Genomic DNA, 21,799 nt, shown 5'->3' on the forward strand with positions numbered 1-21,799 from the left:
AAAAAACAGAGGTGATGGTGTTTGGCCCCAGCGGCTCCTGTGTTTCCTCCCCTGTTGATCTGGGTCCTTTGGCAGTTTATGCGAAGTCTACTGTTACTAACTTGGGTTTTAAGATGGACAGTGATTTTAAATTGGACCGCCAAATTAGTGCAGTAGTAAAGTCGAGTTTCTTTCACCTCAGGCAGCTTGCGAAGGTGAAGCCTTTTCTTGCACATTAGCACTTTGAAGCAGTAATCCATGCCTTCATCACATCTTGGCTGGATTACTGCAATGCACTTTATTTTGGAGTTAGCCAGTCCTCCCTTGCACGTTAGTTCAGAATGCTGCCGCTCATCTGCTAACTGGAGTACGAATGAGAGAGCACCTTACACCCATCCTGGCCTCCCTCCACTGGCTGCCTGTGCACTTTAGAGTTCATTGTAAGATCCTTTTATTTGTTTTTAAATCTTTAAATGGCCTCGCCCCGCCCTACCTCTCTGAGCTTCTTCACCCCTACGCCCCTGCCCGGTGCCTGAGGTCAGCTGATCAGCTGCTCCTTGAGGTATCGAGGTCCAAGCGAACGCTTAGAGGAGGCCGTGCATTCTCCGATGCTGGTCCAAAAATGTGGAACAATCTACCTCTGCACATCAGACAGGCCTCCTCACTGTCTGTTTTTAAAACCCACTTTTACTCACTGGCTGTTAACCCAGCGTGAGACTTCGCTCTGTTTTTATTTGTTTGTTGCTGTTTTTATTGTTTCTTTTGTTTTAACTGCTTTTATTATCTCACTGTTTTGTTGTTTTATGACCTCCTATGTACAGCACTTTGTTTCAGCTGTGGTTGTTTTAAAGCGCTTTATAAATAAAGTTGAGTTGAGTTGAGTTGAGTTGAGCAGGTAGCATTTAGCTATCTTGGACCAAACAGTGTCATGATCCTGGGTTTAGTTTCTATCCTGTTATCTTGTGGACTTTGTTTTGGAGTTTTCTGTCTGTGCTCCTTGTTTCATGTTACTCATTCATGTTGAATCTGTTTCCTGTTTTATTTTGTAGATTCTCTCCTCATGTGTCACGTCTGCTTTTACTTCCTGTCTTTGTGTGTTTTCCCGCCTGTTTTCTATCACACCTGTCTTCCTTCAGTCTCGTTAGTCCTTCCCTGTTCCCAGAGTCTTCCCTTCACACCTGTTGTTTATTAGTCTTGTTTGCTCCACCCTAGTGTTTCCCACCACACCCTTGTTGTCAGCCAATCCCCATTTCCCTCCGTCTGCCTGTGTCCACCTACTCCAGCTGTGTCTCCTTCTTGCGATTAGTTTTCTGTGTATATATACCTGTGTGTTTCACTTTGTTCCTCGTCAGTTCGTCTGTGTTCATCCCCGTGTTCATGGTGTCGTTCCCTGCTCCGTTTCCTGCCTCTGGTCTCTTGTGTTCTGTTTTGGATTTCTTTCCTGAGTTCGTCCCTGTGTTCATCATGTTATCCTGGTTGGTTTTCACTTTAGTTTTTGGTTCTTCTTTCTTTTGGACTTTTAATGACCTGTTTTGGATGTTTTATTTTTATCAGCATTAAAGCTGGTTTCCTGTTTAAACCTTCAACCTGCCTGCTGCTCTGCATTTGGGTCCTTCCTGAACTGATATATGACAAACAGGGGCTTGAGACAGAGCCATGATCTGTTTGGAGACCAAGAACAAGTTAAACAAACGCACACATTTAGATATAAAACATCAGGAAGCATCACGTGAGGTGTGCTTTTAATCTGGTGGAAGGATTTTTCAGTCAAAGCTGAAACAACAAAGACGTGATGGATTATAGTGTGACTCCAACAGAACTGACACCAAAGTCTGGCTCATTGAACGCTGTCACTGACATCATGACCTTTGCTTCTTTTATATTTTCCTTGCTTGGTGCATGTCTACAAACTGTATGATAGTCCTGCCACTGTGAGGTGAACAGAGAATGCAAAGTGATCTTGTTTGATGAATCAGATGGACCACATAAAAGACAAGCGGCGAGCCATGACAGCTGGGCCTGACTTTGGACGTGCCAGGGCGTGTGTGTGTGTGTGTGTGCGGGCATGGGGGTGTGTGTGTGTGCGGGCATGTGTGTGTGTGTGTGTGTGTGCCACAGCCCCGCCCTCCTGCAAACAGTCAACGACACAGAAATGAACAGAGGCAGCACACCCACCACAGTTTAAAGCACCAGTATGTAATAATATTGATAATAATAATAAAAATAACAATGATAGATTGTTCACAAGTCCAAAATCTCTTCTCCATGTAAAGTCTCGAATCTTGAGAATGAGTCTCAGGCAACTCTCTGTGACAACATGAAAATTCCTATGAATAAAGGGAGGAGGTGCCAACAGGAGGGAACACTGAAGGTCAAATTCTAAAGTCAGTGTGTTTAGACTCCATTTTAAACTGGACAGAGCAGTCAGAGGAATACAGGTCGTCTGAGACACGGTGAGTGTTGATACTATAAAAATAATGATTACTGTCATTATTGATTAATCAGCTGATTTTTATTCTGATTCATTGTTTAGTCTGTTATAGGGGAGAGTGGGGTCGGACAGTGCCGCCTATTTAGCAAGGTAGAAAGAAACTGTGTCATCCACCATGCTCAGCCACACCCTGTTCACTTTCAACCTCTAAATGGAGACCGTCTGACTATTGCTCACAGTTTATTCACAGTTTTGAAATCTACAGCATGTAAGTAAATGTTTTGGCTCTTTTCTCATTTGTCTTCTACCATACTGTTTTTTATGAAGTACTGAAACTGCCAAAATCAAAAATAAATAAATGGCTCAATAAATAAATAAATGCAATCATAAACAAAGAAATGTAGAAATAAAATGCCCAATTATCAAATACATGTGCAGGTTAATTTGAAAATAAATATGCAGAGAAATATTAAAAAAATAAAAACAATTTATTTATTTATTTGACAAATTACTTATTTTCCGTTTTAATTTATCTTCATATTTATTTATTTCCTCATTTATTCTTACATGTTTACATTTATTTCTTTTTACATTATTTCTGTTTTCATTTATTTCTAGGGTTGGGCATCGCGAGCCGAGAACTGAGTGGAACCAATTCCAAAATTTCAATTCCATTGGAACTGTTCATGCATTTTAATTTCGGTTCTCTCAAACGGTTCCTAAACAATTTTTACTTGCGCTTTATTTTTTTTGTATACACGGCTGCGTGGGATTGCTTTCACAACAGCTGCCAAATCCGGGTCCTTTTTAATCGTAATGTCCAGTAAGGATAGAATAAGGCCGCTCCCTCCCTCAGACATGTTATCAAAAGCATCTATCTTCCCTTACAGAGGCAGCTGGGTTTCTGTCAGAAATCCCATATCATCCATGAGAGAGGAGACATAATACCTGTTCTTTCGTAGTCGGAGCTGATGCTGTATTCAAGCCAGTCTCAGTTATGATACCAATCAGGGACAAATGAACGCTTCCTTCCACTGAAAATGCTGGCAGGGTATCACTGTAAAACAATTTGGTTGGGCTGGTCGGTCCCGAGGTCTTCTATGGCTGCTATTCCACAGGTAGCATTTAGGCTAGCAGGTGCATTGCTAGCTTGCTAGCTTCAGAGGCAGCGGTGCTGGGGCCACATGTATTTGCTCCGTCTTCCGTAGATGGAGCTTGAAGAGGCAGCACCCACCGTGTAACTTCTTTCTTATATCCATTCTCTGTCCAAGGTGTTATTTCAGTCCAATAATGGCTTGCTTCACTGTGAGAAATGCTAGCGCCGTCTTGCTAACTCACTGCGCTCTCTCTTGATGTTATGGCAACAAATCAAACCAGTAGGTCATAGGTCAAGCATCAGACCAATGAGCATATGTCCCCAGACGCAAATTTAACCAACAAATATGTGTTTTTTTAATTAATTTTTTTTTTTTTCATTTCATTCACCAAAGATGATTTCATGGTCAATATGAGAAATTTAAAGTAATTATTAAAATAATGACACACCCAGGCTACCTTTCACTTCATAGGTAGATCTGGAAAGTCCATGACGAAGTGGCAAAATGTGATAAGGTCAGGGTGAGAAAGTGTTGTTGTGTGATTGGTGATTGAATCCTTCCTCTGTGACAGAATCTGGGAATGAGAGTATGAATAGGTAAAACATCAGAGCAGAGGTGTGTGTCCGTCATCACTCACCTTCTGTCCCTGGGGTTAGGCCAGTGATCTCGAGTGATCTACCCACAGGCCTAGAAATGGAAGGTCTTAGTCACCCGTCTGCTCTTCCCTCTGGGCCTGGGGGCAAGCTGGTGGCCTCTAATTGTCGCCGTCTTGAGCCCTTAGGATAAGACTGAATCCTATTACTATTCAGAAGATGCAATAAAGAGTGCAAGTGGTGGGGTGCACTCATCTTAAATAAAATATCACAATGTTATTGTAATTCAGCTTTCAGTTGGAATACTGTGTGAACCTGCACAATGTACACAACATCATACTGACACTATGTGACAAACCTTTCTGAGATGACAATTCTAATGTGTCTCCATTAGGCTCATAGGATTATAAACATAGGCTTCAGTATCATTTTGAAATGGTGCCCCAAAAACAGTGGCTGTTGTTGCAACATACTGACCCAAGATTTCACTATATGAGGGCATTCAAACGTGTCACACACAGCAAGTTGGGTCAGTGTTTCATGAAGTTATGATTTTATGATGATATGATTTTATATGATGACTTTATCTGATTTTTTTAAAAAATAAAATTTCCTCTGTGAAATAAGCATGCAAACTTTTTTGAACATAAAGAATCGAAACTGAGAATCGTTTGGAACCAGAATCGAAAACCTGAACCGGAACTGGAACTGGAATCGTTCAAATTCAAATGATGCCCAACCCTATTTATTTCCCTTTTTATTTATTTCTGTATTTATTTATTCCTGTATTTCTTCACCCATATGATAATGAATGGGTTGTGTCTTGACCAGGCCTGGAATTTCGTCATTTTAAGGGCAAGGCCACTTGGCTTTTCGTGTTCTCAATTTTTTGAGGGCACAAAGGCCAAAATGCAGGGCAGCAAGGCCATAAAATAAATCAATGATTTTAAGTCCACGTCCATAATGATTTTAATTTGAGGAATAAGGATGTATAACTATCTGTGAAATGAATAAATAAAACAAGTTTAAGTAATAATAATGAGTACTGTAATAAGTGATAATGTGATTTATTTAATAGCACTAATAAACCCAATATTTTTAAATAGTTTTAAATATAGAACAACCAGGTTCATGTATTTATAAGCAAACAATCTTAAATATTAGGCCGAAATATGTTTTGAGTGTACATGATAAACTGATTCACTGAATAAGACTGGCTTACAATTATTTTTGATGTGTTGTTAGATAGCTAACAAACAAACTACAGCAGGGCTATTCAATTAGTATTTCAACTGGGCCGCATTTAAGAACCAGATAATGTTGATGGGCCACATTTTTAGCAGCGAGCAACCGATCCACTTTTTCTTTTTGCATACATATATATATTTATATACAGGCATGGCCCTCCTCAACATAATGCAGAAACAGACTAAAAAAGAGCTGTCAATGCACAGAAGCATAATAAGTGACATTAACAGTATCTAATAACACACTCTATCTCTCTACCAGCATCTCCCTCTCTCCTCTCCTCCACACACACACACACACACACACACATGCACAGCCACACACCTCACCTCCTGATGCTTTCCTTATAGGTCAGTTACACAGGATATAGTTTTGTACAGTCCATGGCAGCAACAATCATGTTTACAACAACAGATTCACTATTTAAAACCCAATAATATCTCACTGGAATATAAATATTCCTCCTGACATCACAATACTGAGTGAAGATAGTCACGTTATATAAGCATGAAGACAGACATCAGTATCAGTCATTCATCCTGCTCTCTGAGGACGCTCACTGTCTGCAGGTTGCTGCCTCAGGTACATGTTCAGATAAAGTGTTAGTCTACATACAGAAGCTTTCATTTTAGTTTGTCTTTAACACTTTGCTGTTAGCCTCGTGAGCGCAAATGAGAGACTGCGGACAGAGCAGATTGAAATATGGCTTTCTACATGCTGATCACATGTATTGATAAAGTACTGGCTTGGCTGGCAGAGGTTTTATCGCACTTACTTATAGTAACAAGTGTAGTTGTCGTTAACCAAAGTAATCTTGAAGTTATATTCCCTTCATCTGCACCACGGCCCCACCACTGCAGAATGATACATGAAACCGAAACTTTAAAAAGTAACACCGATAATGGCGGAGCTTACTATTATTACGGTGTTGATTACATTTACCTTGGGTTGTTTAATACCGGGTCTCGGTACCAATCCCTGCCTGGGCGTTTGATGAAGTCTCCTGGTTGGCCGGTGATAGATTGGTGTCAAACTGTCGTTATAGCCCGTCCGAGCGGTTCATGCCAGGCTCGAATCAAACCCACCACAGGTGATGTACGCATCGTCTCATTTGATGTTGCTCAATAAGAATCCAGAATGTCATCGCATTTTTTTTCTCAAAAAGCGCATGCGTCAAATCCGTGTTGACAGGAAAGAGGCAGAGGAGAAAACCGCAAAATCACCTGGGGCAGTGCGGGCGGAGCATCAAGGCCACTGTGGCCTTAGGGCAGATATTTTTTTCAAGGGCATGAGGGCGTGGCCCTCGTGAAATTCCTGCCCTGGTCTTGACTATTCAGGCATTAGCAATCAAACCAGCACACACCACAGTGCTGTGACGAGACCTCCAAAGTGTCAGGTCAGGCCCTTTTCACAAAGACCGGAGGTGTACACTTGGAACTGTAAAATGTAATGTCTAATTAATATTTCTGTAACTGTTTCAACCACTGCATGGAAGTTTTATATCCAGTGTCAAATATAGGGAACGTGAAGTTGACGTCAAGACCATGTTGAATTTTGGGTGTTTAAAGGATCCCACTGCCTTTCTGTTGGTGAGTTGGAGCTATGAGTTGGTTACTTTTGACAACATTCTTATACCAATGACAGTGTGTTTTCAGCTTACACACGTAGATACTTGCATTGTGTATGCGATGTTTAAATTAAGAGAGTAAGTTAAGTTTGCACGGTTAATTGAACCTGTAACACACTCAAGCTAACTGGTTATGATTTAGCATTAGCTTACCCCAGTTGCTGTTACTTTATTTAGCACACAGCAATCAGTTTGCAGTTAGTAGCTGCTTGTTAGTAACTCATACACATCTGCCTCTTTGTCTCTCAGTAACATTAAACAGTTCTTTATGCCCAACAGTTTACTCTCAGTTCATATCCATCAGTGTTCAATTCAATTCACCATATTACTATAGCTTCCTAAAATTTATGGAGTTCTTACATGTCTGACTGCTATTTGACACATGCTCTTAATAACCAGTGATATAACTGAACAACACTGAAGACCAACCCCATTTTAGAATATATTTACTCCCGAACAACTGCTACCATTCTACGTGAAATATGTCATATTTAAACTTTGGAACATCTCGTGTTATAGGGCTCGAAAGGATGACGTAGCCAAAGTGGAAAAACCGCAATGCATTGTGGGCTTAGCGGGCAATTGTTGTCTGTTTACATTGCGCGATGCTATGGTTGTGTTTTGTTGTTGTTCTTTTAGCGAATTAACATTCACGTTAGCAATATAAAATGGTGCAGACTTGCTGTGTAATTAACTGCCACAATCGTTCTCATGATCCCTACGAAAAAAAGGATCGATGGGCTGGACAACGCCCATATAACAGCAATTTGGTCACCAAAACAAGACAGTACTGCTGTCAAATTTGTCTTTTGTAAAAAATCTCTGTAATATGTTGCTTACAGTGTTAATTTAGGGTTATTGCTAGTGCAAAGCAGATCAAAATGGCTGTATAATGTCTATCTTTTGGTAGCAAGAACTGAAATAGAGCTAGCTGTGTTGTAACAGCTGTGCAGTCAGGGCGTTTAATCCCATCTAAAAACACCCAAAAATACACATATTGATGTCACTAACAATGCACACAAAAACAGTATTTCTCTTTTATCGGGGGTTTCTGGGGTAGTAAACTAGTCCAAAATTGTAGTTAACAAATGAAAGAAAATAAAAAACAACAAATTTTCCACTCGGAGCCCACCCTTGTATGATAAAGCAAAGTTAGAGATGTAAGGAGTGTGAAAATGCCCCAATTCTGAAAAAAAGTCACAGAAGCCCCTAAATATTTCCCACATAAATGCAGAGTCGATTTCAGGCTTCAAAATATTTTTTGTTTGAAACAAATTGGTCCAGGAGACACCAAGATATGTTATTCAAAAACTGAGCAAGCAAACAAGCAGCACTACACGGAGGTGAAACACAGTGAGGTCAAGGCTTGTAAAGTTTACATACCTCTGAAATGATGACAGGTGGAAAATTCGGAGGTCCTGCACCCACCCAAAGATTGATTGACCATGAGCCCTTAAAGACTTGGCATTCCTAAATTTGTCGCTGGTATAGTAGCTTATTCCATTGACAAGATAGAGGACTAGCTCTGCTTCAGTCAACGGCGGCAGGTCATTTAAATTCTCATTCTGCTCCAAAGGATCCACTCCACCCATTTTCTTTATTTTTTTCGAGGTACCGAGCCTTTGGAACAGGTTCCAATTTGTCTCGGTACCATCTGACAGAGGAGCAATACCTTTTTAAGAATGTTTGCACTCGTAATAAAGTTTGGGGCACCACCCTCCTAATGAGGGAAGCGACTAATCAAATTAATAACTCCGGAAACCAATTATTAATTTGTCAGTACACTTATCACTAATGAATCAATCTCAATATCTGAGTTATGAATTCTCCATACAGTGATCTTAGCTCCTGCTCAAAAGAAATATCCACAGACAACGACTTGGCGATAAATGAAGATTTATTTAAGTGAAATGTGAAGTAACTGAATAAGTGAATGAGGATAATATGAAATAACACAAAATCAACAGTATGTATAAATGGATTAAGACAAGAAGTAACACTTTTGTCAGTTCTTTAGTTTGGTGATAGTGAGAGAGAGTATGTGACTATAGATGAATTGGGAACGCAGGGATGCGCAAAACCATTTATCTAAGGGAACCTAAATTAAGATTAAGATAATTAAATCTCCTATTCGACATCAGCTCTTACCACTGCCCAGTGGATCACCTGGGACGGAAATTCTTTGCCTTTTTTCTTAGCAGCAAATCATGCAGATGTTTCTCCTGGGGCCCCGGACTGTCGCTTTGCTACTCCCGGACATTCCAGCAGAATGAAACCGGCTGGCACACCGTGGTGGAGGAGCGGTTGAGCCTGCGACGTCCTGTAGGTGGCCCCAACGTTGGTTTCCTTACGCTGCAGAAAGACTTTGGGTTTGACACAAGAACCACTGTGACAAGTGGCTGGCAGCCGCTGGCTCCGATGAATCTGGGGTGAAGAGGCCGGTCAAATAGGCGCTAGTCTACTTTGTTATAATTACTCGCTTACAAAGAAGTCGAGCACAATATCGTTGGCCGTTCAATATTGTTATCAAAGTTATTATTAACGCGCATAAAAATGTTGAAGTCGTCTGGCTCCGTCACTTCAGGTATAATGTTACTGAAGGCACTGGAGAAAAACTGGACAAGTAAAATTTAAAAGTTTAAAATAACTTTGATCATAAGTTTAGAAAAAGTTACGCAGGGACCGAGTATAAGAGCGTAATAAAAACGTAAAAACAAGAGAGGCTAAGATACGAAAGAGAAGAGAAACAAAAAAAAGAAGAGCGGCAAAAAGGAAGAGGAGTAAACAAGAAGAGTTAGGAAGAGAGCGATATGCACCGAGCCCACTTGTTTTTAACCGGCCAAAGTGGGTGGGTTTGTTAAGGCGGTCTCTTAGTTGTAAATAGGCTTATTACTTTATTTTAAAGGAAACTTAATGCTTTTCATTACACGAGATCATATACTTGTGATAAGCAGTGGGGGTGTAGAGGACCAGGACACAGACTCAGGGCTGAGCAATGAACACAGGTTTATTTGGTGGGGGAAAGGTAGGTTGGAAGGGAAGGAGGGGGCTCGGGGTGAGGAGTGGGAAGCGAAGAGGGGATCCAGGCGGCGTGGCAGTGGAGGGGCCTGGGGAAGGTAGAGGAGCAGAGGCGTGGGGGGAATGGTGATGGCAGGTGGAGGGTAGCGGTGAGGGGAGCTGGGACTGGAGTGGGTCCAGGGAGGCAGCGACTGAGCAGGAGCTGGATGATTCCTGGGACATGAGAAACACAAAGTAAGCACGAGGAAGCGGACCAGGTGCAAGGCGTTTCTGAGATCAAGTTTGGTGAATATGGTGGCTCCATGGAGGGGTTCAAAGGCGGAGGAACCGAGGGGAAGTACTTGTTCTTGACGGTGATTTGGTTGAGGCCACGCAAGTCTATGCAGGGGCGAAGGGTTTTGTCTTTCTTGGACACAAAGAAAAAGCCAGCTCCAAGGGGGGAGGAAGAAGGGCGAATTATACCCACTGCCAGAGACTCAGCAATGTATTTTTCCATCGCCTCTCTCTCCGGGTGAGAGAGGTTGTACAGGCGACCAGAGGGGTACGAGACTCCAGGAACCAGATCAGTGGCACAATCATAGGGGCGATGTGGTGGCAAGGAGAGGGTGCTGTCTTTACAAAAAACACTGGCGTGGTCATGGTAAATGGTCGGAATGAGGGACAGATCAGGGGGTTTACTCAGGGGTGGAGTGACACTGCCCTCTGTGGAAGGTTGAGCTAATTGCAAGCACACACTGTGACAATAGCTGCTCCAGTTTATAATTTTGCCTGCTGCCCAATCAATGTGCGGATTATGGTGAACAAGCCAGGGATGACCAAGAACAATAGGAGCAGAGGGTGAATGCAATAATTTGAAAGAAATGAACTCACGATGATTACCGGACAGGATTAACTGGAGTGGGGTGGTTTGGTGAGTGATGCAGGCGAGCAACTTGCCATCCAGTGCTCTGACAATGATGGGAGTTTCCAGGAGCTCAGTGGGGAAACCAGTTTCACGTACCACCACCTCATCAATAAAGTTGTCCTCGGCACCAGAGTCAACCACGGCAGAAAGGGTCAGAGGCACAGATGAAAAACACAGGGAGGCTTGGACAGAAAAATCCTTGGCACTGTATGGAGAGGAGTGTGTTAGGCTCACCCGCCGCTCCTCAACAGCTGGTGAGCCTAGGCTTTTGGGAGCTGGGGGCAGGACGTGATGAAGTGGCCCTTCTGACCGCAGTACAGACACTCCTTGGAAGACATGCGCCTGAGACGCTCCTCCGGGGTCAGACGGGTGCAGCCAAGCTGCATTGGTTCAGGCTTAGGAGCGGGTCTGGAGAGAGTGGGAGGTGGCAGGCGAGGGGATAAAGGCTCCGGCGGCTGGACGACTGAATGATGGGAAGTGGGGGAAGCAGAAGGGCAAGATACTGAGGGCTGACTACTCCTTTCCCTCCTACGCTCCCTGAGCCAATTATCTAGCGTGACAGCTAAAGAAATGAGTGTATCTAAAGTGGTAGTTTCATCCCTCACCACTAACTCATCCTTTAACTGCTCATTTAACCCCTTAAAGAAAACACCCCGCAGAGCGGAGTTATTCCAGCCTGAACCTGCCGCTAACACCCTGAACTGGATAACGTACTCAGCTACACTGCAAGAGCCCTGTCTCAAAGAAAGAAGCTGACTGGATGCCTCATGAGTCTGGACTGAGTGGTCAAAAACTTTCTTAAACTTGTCGACAAACAGAGGGAAAGACTTAAAATGCATAGGGGACCCCTCCCATAAGGCTGTCCCAGCCCAGTCTAGAGCCCTCCCCCGGAGTAAACCCACAACATACTGGATACGGGCCTCGTCAGTGGAATAAGAAAAAGGCCTCTGTCTTAAGACTAAGGAACATTGCAACAGAAAAGGCTTTTACTGGGAGGGGGGCCTGAAGAAGCAGCAACTGCTACCGGCGAGACCGCAGCAGCAGTGGCCGCGGCAGAGGAAACAGCGGTGGCAGCAGCAGGGGCAGCAGCGGAAGTGAGCTGGGAGAGTTGGGCTGTGATAACAGGGAGTTGATTTGCCAAGTCATCCACTTGTCCAGTGAGAGTGGCGGAGTTGTCCATGAGGTTTCCCAGCAGCTGATCATGTTTCCGCAGTAGATTGTCCTGACTGGAAAGGGCTGCTCGGAGAGCGTCTGAGTCTGCAGGGTCCATTAGTGGCCAGATCATTCTGTGATAAGCAGTGGGGGTGTAGAGGACCAGGACACAGACTCAGGGCTGAGCAATGAACACAGGTTTATTTGGTGGGGGAAAGGTAGGTTGGAAGGGAAGGAGGGGGCTTGGGGCGAGGAGCGGGGGCGAGGAGTGGGGGCGAGGAGGGGATCCAGGCGGCGTGGCAGTGGAGGGGCCCGGGGAAGGCAGAGGAGCAGAGGCGTGGGGGGAATGGTAATGGCAGGTGGAGGGTAGCGGTGAGGGGAGCCAGGACTGGAGCAGGTCCAGGGAGGCAGCGACTGAGCAGGAGCTGGATGATTCCTGGGACACGAGAAACACAAAGTGAGCACGAAGAAGCATGAGGAATACACACTGTAATCAACACAAGCTGGAAGTCGGCCTGACGTGAGTTACCGCATGGTGAACTGTAACGATCTGGCGGAGAATGACAGGAGAGCCGAAGTATTTAAGTTGAGTGGTGATGAGCTCCAGGTGTGTGTCCTGCAGCCGCTGCCTGCGCCTGGAACCCGCCCCTAGGAGAGAGAGTGAGACACACAAGGGAGGGAGCGGAAAAACACAGACTCTACAGGCGTGGATATGACAATACTTTGACATCTTACGCGCGATAGACACATATTCTTTCCATTATGGTCAAAATCGGTTCTTATCATCTAATTAAAATTAATACAATTGTTATACCGCGTGTATCAGCAAAGTACATGTATAAACTGCGTCAAATACACACACTCTAGACTAACCTATAGTTGCAATATATAAAGAAAAACAAAATGAGGAAGCACACATTCATGAAAACAAGTTGATTAATAAATCCAACTATATTTCAACTCTAAATATAATATGGGGCTCCTTAAGAGAACCAACTTTAACTACCGTCACAAGATGGCAGTATGGCTCCATGTTAAATGAGGGATTAAAAATCTAAAATTGTAATTTCCTTATCTTTTGCCTTATGAGAATAAGAAAAACATCTTTCAACTAACAAACAAGGATTATGCACATTTACAATGTTATAACATGGATAAAATGTATAATTTTACTTCCAACAGACATATCAGGTTTGCCACACAGAAACATTTGGTAAGAGCGGGGAGGGTGTGATTCCCCGGGGTGACAGGATGTGGTTGAGAAAAGAGGCATTGTCTTACGACAGCTAACTGGGTGTAAATCAAGTGAGTTGCCCCAGGGTGGATCCTTTTAAAAAGTTAATTCGGAGCCAAGAAAGGTCTCAAGTGAACTTTTTACCTCTTTTGGGCCTAAATATGGCTGAAAGAAGCATTTGTCCAGACTGGGAGGTGATACCGGGGTTGAGTCCAGAAAGGAGGTGTCTGTCCTACACCGGTCCATTTTTGTTGTTGTGTTCTTTCTCGCTTCTCACTTTGCTTCTCTCTCTTACCAACGTAAACAAAACAACAATGACCGCAAAAATGGCATTTGCAACCCACAATGCATTGCACAATCACGTGCCCTTTCGAGCCCTATACTTGTGTCCATCAACAGATGCACAGTCTGCAGCCGGGGCAGAGCATCATCACAGTGAGTGATGAAGATCACCGCAGCAACATGGGATGACAGAAGAGAGTGAGGCTTGATGCAGGACTGAAGCAGAAGCTACAGCACATCCACAAACTGTTCTTTTGATGAATATCATCCTCACAGTCTGCACAGCCAGCAGAGACAGTGTGATGGTGCCTGTGTTGGTGTATTGATGGGGGCATCAGCTTGTTCGGTAGTTTCCGAAAGAAGCATCCAGGGGTTATGCTGTGCCTGCTGGATATTAGTGTAATCCTTCACATGTTCCTTTTATAAAATAAAGTTTTATTCTACACAATTCTGATATGGTGTTTTTTTCCTTCATATTATACATTATTATTATTATTATATGTATTTAAGTGTTGAATATGGGGTTAACTTTTCACTAATACTGATAAAAGAAGAGAGGAATCAGAGCAAGATCTGCTCAGGTAACAAGTACCTTAATAAAATATAAATGTTTATGATTTCTGTGAATGTTTAAACTTTTGTCCATCTCTACATTTCTTTCAAAGATTGACAGAGTGGACATGAACAGTAGAGGGTCTGCTGTCCAGGCAGACACCAAGCAGATGAGCTATGTTGCGGACAGTCAAACCTGCTAACAAATAATTCTCCACGGCTTCCATGGGTACTTGGTGGGATGGGCGCCCAACTGCTCCATTGTTTTTATAGGAGCTTTGTGCTAGTTCAAGGTTCAGTCGTTGAACCACTTCTTTCAAGTTTCTGAAAACTATGGGGTCAGTCTCCGCATCTGTAGTTTCAGATAACTATCAAATTTTCCAGATGTGTCTCCACTTGAAACTGCATGAAGTCTGGACAAACATTTTCAGCCATGTGGCCCAAAATTCTTAGATCTCTCGCAATTGTTCGCCAGTGTATATCCATTGCTAGTTGCGTATAGCCCCTCCTTGTGATTTCCGGAAGGCTGCACTCAGGAGATAGATAATTTCGGTGCCTTGCTCAAGGGCGCTTCGGCAGTGCCCAGGAGGTGAACTGACACCTCTCCAGCTACCAGTCCACGCTCCATATTTGGTCCAGACAGGGACTCGAACAGGCGACCCTCCGGTTATAAAATGATGAAGGGATGACATTTAATATCCAAAAGGTCAAAGGTCAACTTCACTGTGACATCATCATGTTCTGCATAAAACACTTCTCTGGTCATTATTAAACGTCATATCTCAGGAACAGAAGGGGAGACATTTGGTCAGAGACTGAGTTGGTGACACTGATCTTGAAACTGTGCTGATTGTATAGATCTTCTGTGTGTGAAGCTTCCATGTTTTCACTGACATGGATGTAAACTGTAAGTCCAGCTTATATATATTTAAAGCCCAGCCCAGAACACGGTGTCCCAACTGTCCCAGGGAGTCAGAACTTTGGGAAAATGCACTCCTTGTACATTTAACAAAACTGTGCCTTTCACGTTTGGGTTGGGCTCTAAAAACCTGATAAACAGTTAGCAGACGCCTGCATCTGTTCAGAGATCAAATTATTTTCATTACTGTTCAAGTAGTCTGTGAGTAATCAAAGGTTATTTAGTGTCAATACAAAAGTGTCCCAACTGACCCCGCTCTCCCCTACTGTATGTCATAACAATACCCAGCCAATATGTAATCATGTCCTATAAATAAGAAGTTACTGACTTGTGTGTTACAGTTCTCTCAGATTTGGGAAGATGGCTGATTTGGAGGCAGACGGGGACAGATCAGAGTCTCCAGTGTCCAGCTGTCAGCTGTCTTTGAAGAGTGAACACAGTAAAGGTCTTCCTCTAATCTTCAGTAATGAAGCTGGACCCTCAGACACAAAGTAAGAGAGTGTTTCTACTGTAAACTGACCTGAAGATGATTCTGTTTTTATTATTATCTGATCATCTACACCACAACACTGTTTTTATAATGACATGAGGTATTGTTTTATTCAGTCATCTGGGATGTCCTGATCAAGTTATTTGGCCCTGATCAGAGTCCTTTAAATTTGGCTATCTACTGAAACTAGAATATAACAATAAAATGTGCAGTTAAATAGACACAGTATATAAGAGCAGCACTGAGAGAAGAAATAAGAAGGAAACTAAATTACCTGTATATTTACAAGGGTGTTCAGATAAAGGAGACACGTAGTTGCTGGTGTGTAAAACACAGGCAGCGCCAACGATGATACTGTTTGAACCTGGTCTTTACAAGGACTAATAATATGTGTCAAACATTTGTTGTTTCCACAGACAGAGAGCACAGTCTCCAGTGCCCAGCTGTCTGTCTATGAAGAGTGACCGGTCCAAAGATGATCCTCCAGTCTTCAGTAATGAACCTGGACCCTCAGACACAAAGTAAGAGACTGTTGAAAAACATGAGGGAGCTTTTTGCCTTTTGAAAGTCGTCTCACAGTGGAGCACAACATTACTCAGGAGGTTTTCATGAAGCTCCACCATGAGATATTTGAACTGCCTGTGACTGAGTGTGTGAATAAAGCAAATCATTTTCAGCACAGTTTGCAGGACGAGATCTAAATAATGTGTTCATCTCCACAGAGAGAAGAAGAGGAGTCATGTTTCTGTGGAGGAGCAGCCGTCCTGCTGTAGTTTGTGTCAGGACGTCCTGAAGGATCCAGTCTCTACCAGCTGTGGACACTGGTTCTGCAGACAGTGCATCAGCTCATACTGGGACCAGTCTGCTTCATCAGGAGACTCCTCCTGTCCCCAGTGTAGAGAAAGATCCAGAACAAGAGCTGGACTGCAGACAGCTAGTCAGACCAGCACTGTACAAAGTAAGACTGTACATCTGTCTGCTGATGTCATCATGTCTGAAAACAGGATTCTTCTTGGTTTATTTGTGTTGTAAAGTGTAGACATGAAAGATTTTATCAAACTAATGTATAAAACCTTCATTTGTTTGTGTTACTTGTTTTAATGTTGGTCATGAAAATAATCAGAGTCCAGATTTATTTCTTTAGTCTGACATGTTTCCTTCTCTTTCAGCAGACAGTGGTCTGCAGGAGGTTTTAGATGAACATAAGATCAGTGTGAGGAGGAGATGTGAACGTGTGACTGAAGGAAGTGATGAAACAGGAAGTGAAAGCCTCCTCAACAGGATCTACACTGAGCTCTACATCACAGAGGGACAGAGTGAAGAGGTTAATACCCAACATGAGGTGAAGCTTGAGAGAGCTTCTAAGATGAAGACCCTCCATGAAACTCCAATCAAGTGTCAGCACATCTTTAAAGCCTTACCTGAGCAACAGAAACACATCAGAGTGGTTCTGACCAACGGCGTCGCTGGCGTTGGAAAAACCTTCACAGTGCAGAAGTTCACTCTGGACTGGGCCGAGGGTTTGGAAAACCAAGATGTCAGTGTGGTGATTCTGCTTTCGTTCAGGGAGCTGAACTTGATCAGAGATGAGAAGTTGAGTCTTCTCACTCTGCTCCGTGTTTTCCATCCAACATTACAGAAGGTCACAGCAGAGGAGCTCGCTGTCTGTAAAGTTCTGTTCATCTTTGACGGCCTGGATGAAAGCAGACTGGCTCTGGATTTCCACAACAATGAGGTTGTGACTGATGTCACACAGAAGTCATCAGTCAACGTGCTGTTGACAAACCTCATCAAGGGAAGCTGCTTCCCTCGGCTCTGGTCTGGATAACTTCCCGACCTGCAGCAGCCAATCAGATCCCTCCCGCATGTGTTGACAGGGTAACAGAAGTACGAGGCTTCACTGACGCCCAGAAGGAGGAGTACTTCAGGAGGAGAGTCAGTGATGAAGAGCGGTCCAGCAGAATCATCTCACACATGAAGACATCCAGGAGCCTCCACATCATGTGTCTAATCCCAGTCTTCTGCTGGATCACTGCTACAGTTCTGGATCACATGTTGACTACAGAGCAGAGAGGAGAGCTGCCCAAGACCCTGACTGACCTGTACTCACACTTCCTGCTGGTTCAGACAAAGAGGAAGAAGCACAAGTATGATGAGGACATGAGACCAGTCCACAGGAGCTGACGGAGGCTGACAGGGACGTTCTTCTGAAGCTGGGGAGGCTGGGCGTTTGAACATCTGGAGAAAGGAAACATCATGTTCTACCAAGAAGACCTGGAGCGCTGTGGTCTTGATGTCACAGAGGCCTCGGTGTACTCAGGAGTTTGTACAGAGATCTTCAAAGAGAGTCTGTGATCTTCCAGAAAACAGTCTACTGCTTCGTTCATCTGAGCGTTCAGGAGTTTCTGGCTGCAGTCTACCTGTTCCACTGTTTCACCAACAGGAACACAAAGGTACTGGAGGACTTCCTGGGGACAGACAAGGATAATTACAGATCCCTGGATGTCTTCTTAAAGAGAGCCATGGAGAAATCCCTCCAAAGTAAAAATGGTCACCTGGATCTGTTTGTCCGCTTCCTTCATGGCCTCTCTCTGGAGTCCAACCAGAGACTGTTAGGAGGCCTTTTGGGTCGGACAGACAACAGTCCAGAAATCATCCAGAGAGCCATCAACAACCTGAAGAAGATGAACACGTACAAGATCTCTCCTGACAGAAGCATCAACATCTTCCACTGTCTGCTGGAGATGAACGACCTCTCAGTACATCAGGAGATCCAAGAGTTCCTGAAGTCAGAGAACAGATCAGAGAAGGAACTCTCAGAGATCCACTGCTCAGCTCTGGCCTACATGCTGCAGATGTCAGAGGAGGTTCTGGATGAGTTGGACGTGGAGAAATACAACACAACAGATGAGGGACGACAGAGACTGATTCCAGCTGTGAGGAACTGCAGAAAGGCTCGGTAAGTCCAGATGTGATTAACATCATAAATCATTGTAGATTAGTAGTTTAATTCTTCAAATATACACACTATGAAATTCTTATTATTCATAAAATGTTTAGGGCTGTAGTCAACCAAAGAAATTCTTGGTCGACTGAAGTCGTACCTAATCTTCAACTAATTGATTGGTCATTGGAAAAAAAAAAAAATCTGCACGTTATTTTTACTTCTGTGGTGGTGTGTCTGTCACTGTGCAGTTACACACTTTTAAAATGCTAATCGGCGGTGGAGGACTGTGTTAAGTGCTGTAAAGTTTAGTTGATTCAAAACACACATTAAATATGGCTTAATAGAGATAGTTTCAAACCCAAGTACACAAATCAGCTTCACTATAACTCGAAGCATTGACAGACAAATACTTGTCTTTATCTGGACACATTTCACTCATCAATACAACATGCTAACATTGTGAGCACAAATCTATGGCATTTTACATTGTATAAATTAGCCTGGCTACTGGCGATCTTTCCCTCTTCTCATATGAAGCCAAGGACAACAGCAACATTTAACAAAGGTAACGGCACATAATCTGGCTCCATTACAACTCACAAGATTCACTGACAAAACAACTGTCACCTATGCCTATGGCATTTTACATTGTATAACTTAGCCTAGCAACAAGCGCAGATTTCCTCTGCTCATATGAAGCCAGGATAAATCACACACAAGACTTAAAATGCTATTTTAGTGTAGGCTTTATTGTCTTCACAATTTATTGTTTCTTATCTGTGAAATTAAAGTAAATGCAAGCTTCGTTTCCACTGAGTGTCAGTATACAGAAAGTGACAGGAGGTCTGCGTCACCGCGTCAGGGTGGACGAGTTCAACGTTGTGTAAACAAAGGGGTGTTTTGAAAACACCCCCATTTTCACGGGTAAATTAGCCTGTCCCTCCCGCCACAAGAAATAATGGATTAACCCTGGAAAGCTGTTGATGTAGCGCTTTTCTCCTTATGAAAGTGACACGGCTATTATTCGACCAATGAGAATTTGGTCAGACGAGAGCATAGCAACCGACCAGTCGACCAGGAGACTACAGCCCTAAAAATGTTCAAATGATGTGTCTGTTGTATTTTGTCACAGATGTTCTTGAGCTGTTTCAAATGCTGTGAGTGCAAAACATGTAGATGTTTCAGTTGGTTGTGTTTATAGCTGTTGAGTTAATGAACACAGTTTTTCTATTTATTTCTAATCATTGTTCCAGTTGACAGTTTTTCAGCTTTATGTGATGGAGGCGCCATGTGAACCTGATAAAACAAATGATGGACTTCAGAGGTTGTTGTTGAGGTTTTATCACAGCAGCATTTCATCACAGTATGGCAGTATTTGATGGTTCTGAGTGAAAGCAGTAAAGTTATTACTCCATAAACAGATTGTGTAAGGTGTTTTATAGAATCAGACATGCAGATAATACCTGAGTTTATTCACCACTATGCTTAAACATTTAAAATAAGATCTGTATCATTTGCCAAAGGAGATTTCTGAAGTCCTAAAAACTGCTTTTATCCAATTGTTGCTATCTCTTTTTTCATGCCTCGGCACCGGTGACAGTCGTGGCCAGAGGCATCATGTTTTTGGGTTGTCAGTCTGTCCACGACATCTCAAGAACACCTTGAGAGGATTTCTTTAAATTTGGCACAAACGTCCAGTTGGACTTAAGAATGAACTGATTAGAGTTCGGTGGTCAAAGGTCAAGATCACTGTGACCTCACAAAACATGTTTTTGGCCATAACTCAAGAATTCATTCACTAATTATGACAAAACTTCACACTAATGTCTAACAGGATAAAATAATGAAGTGATGAGATTTTATATCCAAAAGGTCAAAGGTCAACTTCACTGTGACATCATCATGTTCTGCATAAAACACTTCTCTGGTCATTATTAAACGTCATATCTCAGGAACAGAAGGGGAGACATTTGGTCAGAGACTGAGTTGGTGACACTGATCTTGAAACTGTGCTGATTGTATAGATCTTCTGTGCTGTCGGGTTGAAGATGTGTGTGAAGCATCTGTGTTTTAGAATAAGTAGCTTCTTTGCAGCAACATCCATATTTGAATCATTGTCTACTGTCATGGACACATATGAGTCTGGACAGACATGGATGTAAACTGTAAGTGTAACTTGACTGGTGAAGCATACGACCACGAGGCAGTAATTCTGGTCATGAATCAGCTTTTAATTAGTTTGAATTCTTTGTGTTCTTTTTTTATTCTTAACTATTTTCAGTCCATCAAAACAGGATATTTCAAACTGTTTTATCATCAGATCCATAAAGTAAATATAAAGTGTCTCTTTGACAATAACAGATTTTGTAATATATGTGTCATGTCAGATTTACTTGGAGTGGAATCTCAGAGACTGACTGTGAAGTCGTGGCCTCAGCTCTGAAGTCCAACCCCTCCCATCTGAGAGAGCTGGACCTGAGTGAAAACTACGGCCTGCAGGATTCAGGAGTGAAGCAGCTGTGTGCTGGACTGGAGAGTCCAAACTGTAGACTGGAGACTCTGAGGTCAGTTCACTTGCTTATGTAGGTGTTTGTTTGTTTGTTTTTGGATATATATAATATAAATCCTTGACTGAGGTTATAAAGCTTTCAGTGTTTTCAGAAATGTTGTGTCTTTCCAAATGGCTGAACAGTTGGTTATGAAAGGCAGAGAAATGATGATTTAGAACATTTAGACACCATCAAGTTTGAGATTTATCCAAACAGAATTTAAGATTCCTGAGGTTCTGAGGTTTCTTTGTTTTCATGTTAACGTCACTTAATCATTTGAAGTCACAGACCTTTAGACTGCAACAATAAGCGAATAAATAGTCTGCACTGGAAACATCTTGGACTTTAAGGACAGGTTGATATTCTTTCACACTCACACGCCCATTAGGACTGCACCATTAATGATCTGGATTCATACGTCTATGTGATCTCATTTCTAAATGACAAGCATTGACTGGCTCCTGTTTCCCTATGCATCCATGTGTTGACTGATGTGCTGTGGAACAATCCCAGTTGCTATCAAGTGTTTCCTCTATCAGTGGGATCCCCCACCCCCCTGAAAGAAAGCAAATATTTTATTGATGTTATTGACCTTGTTTATGTGCACTGCTTTGATTTGAGCTCAGTGTGAGAGTCTTTACTGTGTTTTCCTGTCGCTGGGCTGCGTTTCTGTCCGTCCTCGACCCACACAGGTGACGTTACTTGAGTTAACAGCCTCTGGTTACATCACTGTAAGTGGAATAAAATCTTCCAAACGTGTCATTTCTTATTGTAATC

This window comes from Epinephelus fuscoguttatus, linkage group LG23 (genome assembly GCF_011397635.1).
Source record: "Epinephelus fuscoguttatus linkage group LG23, E.fuscoguttatus.final_Chr_v1".
Taxonomy (NCBI): Eukaryota; Metazoa; Chordata; class Actinopteri; order Perciformes; family Serranidae; genus Epinephelus; species Epinephelus fuscoguttatus.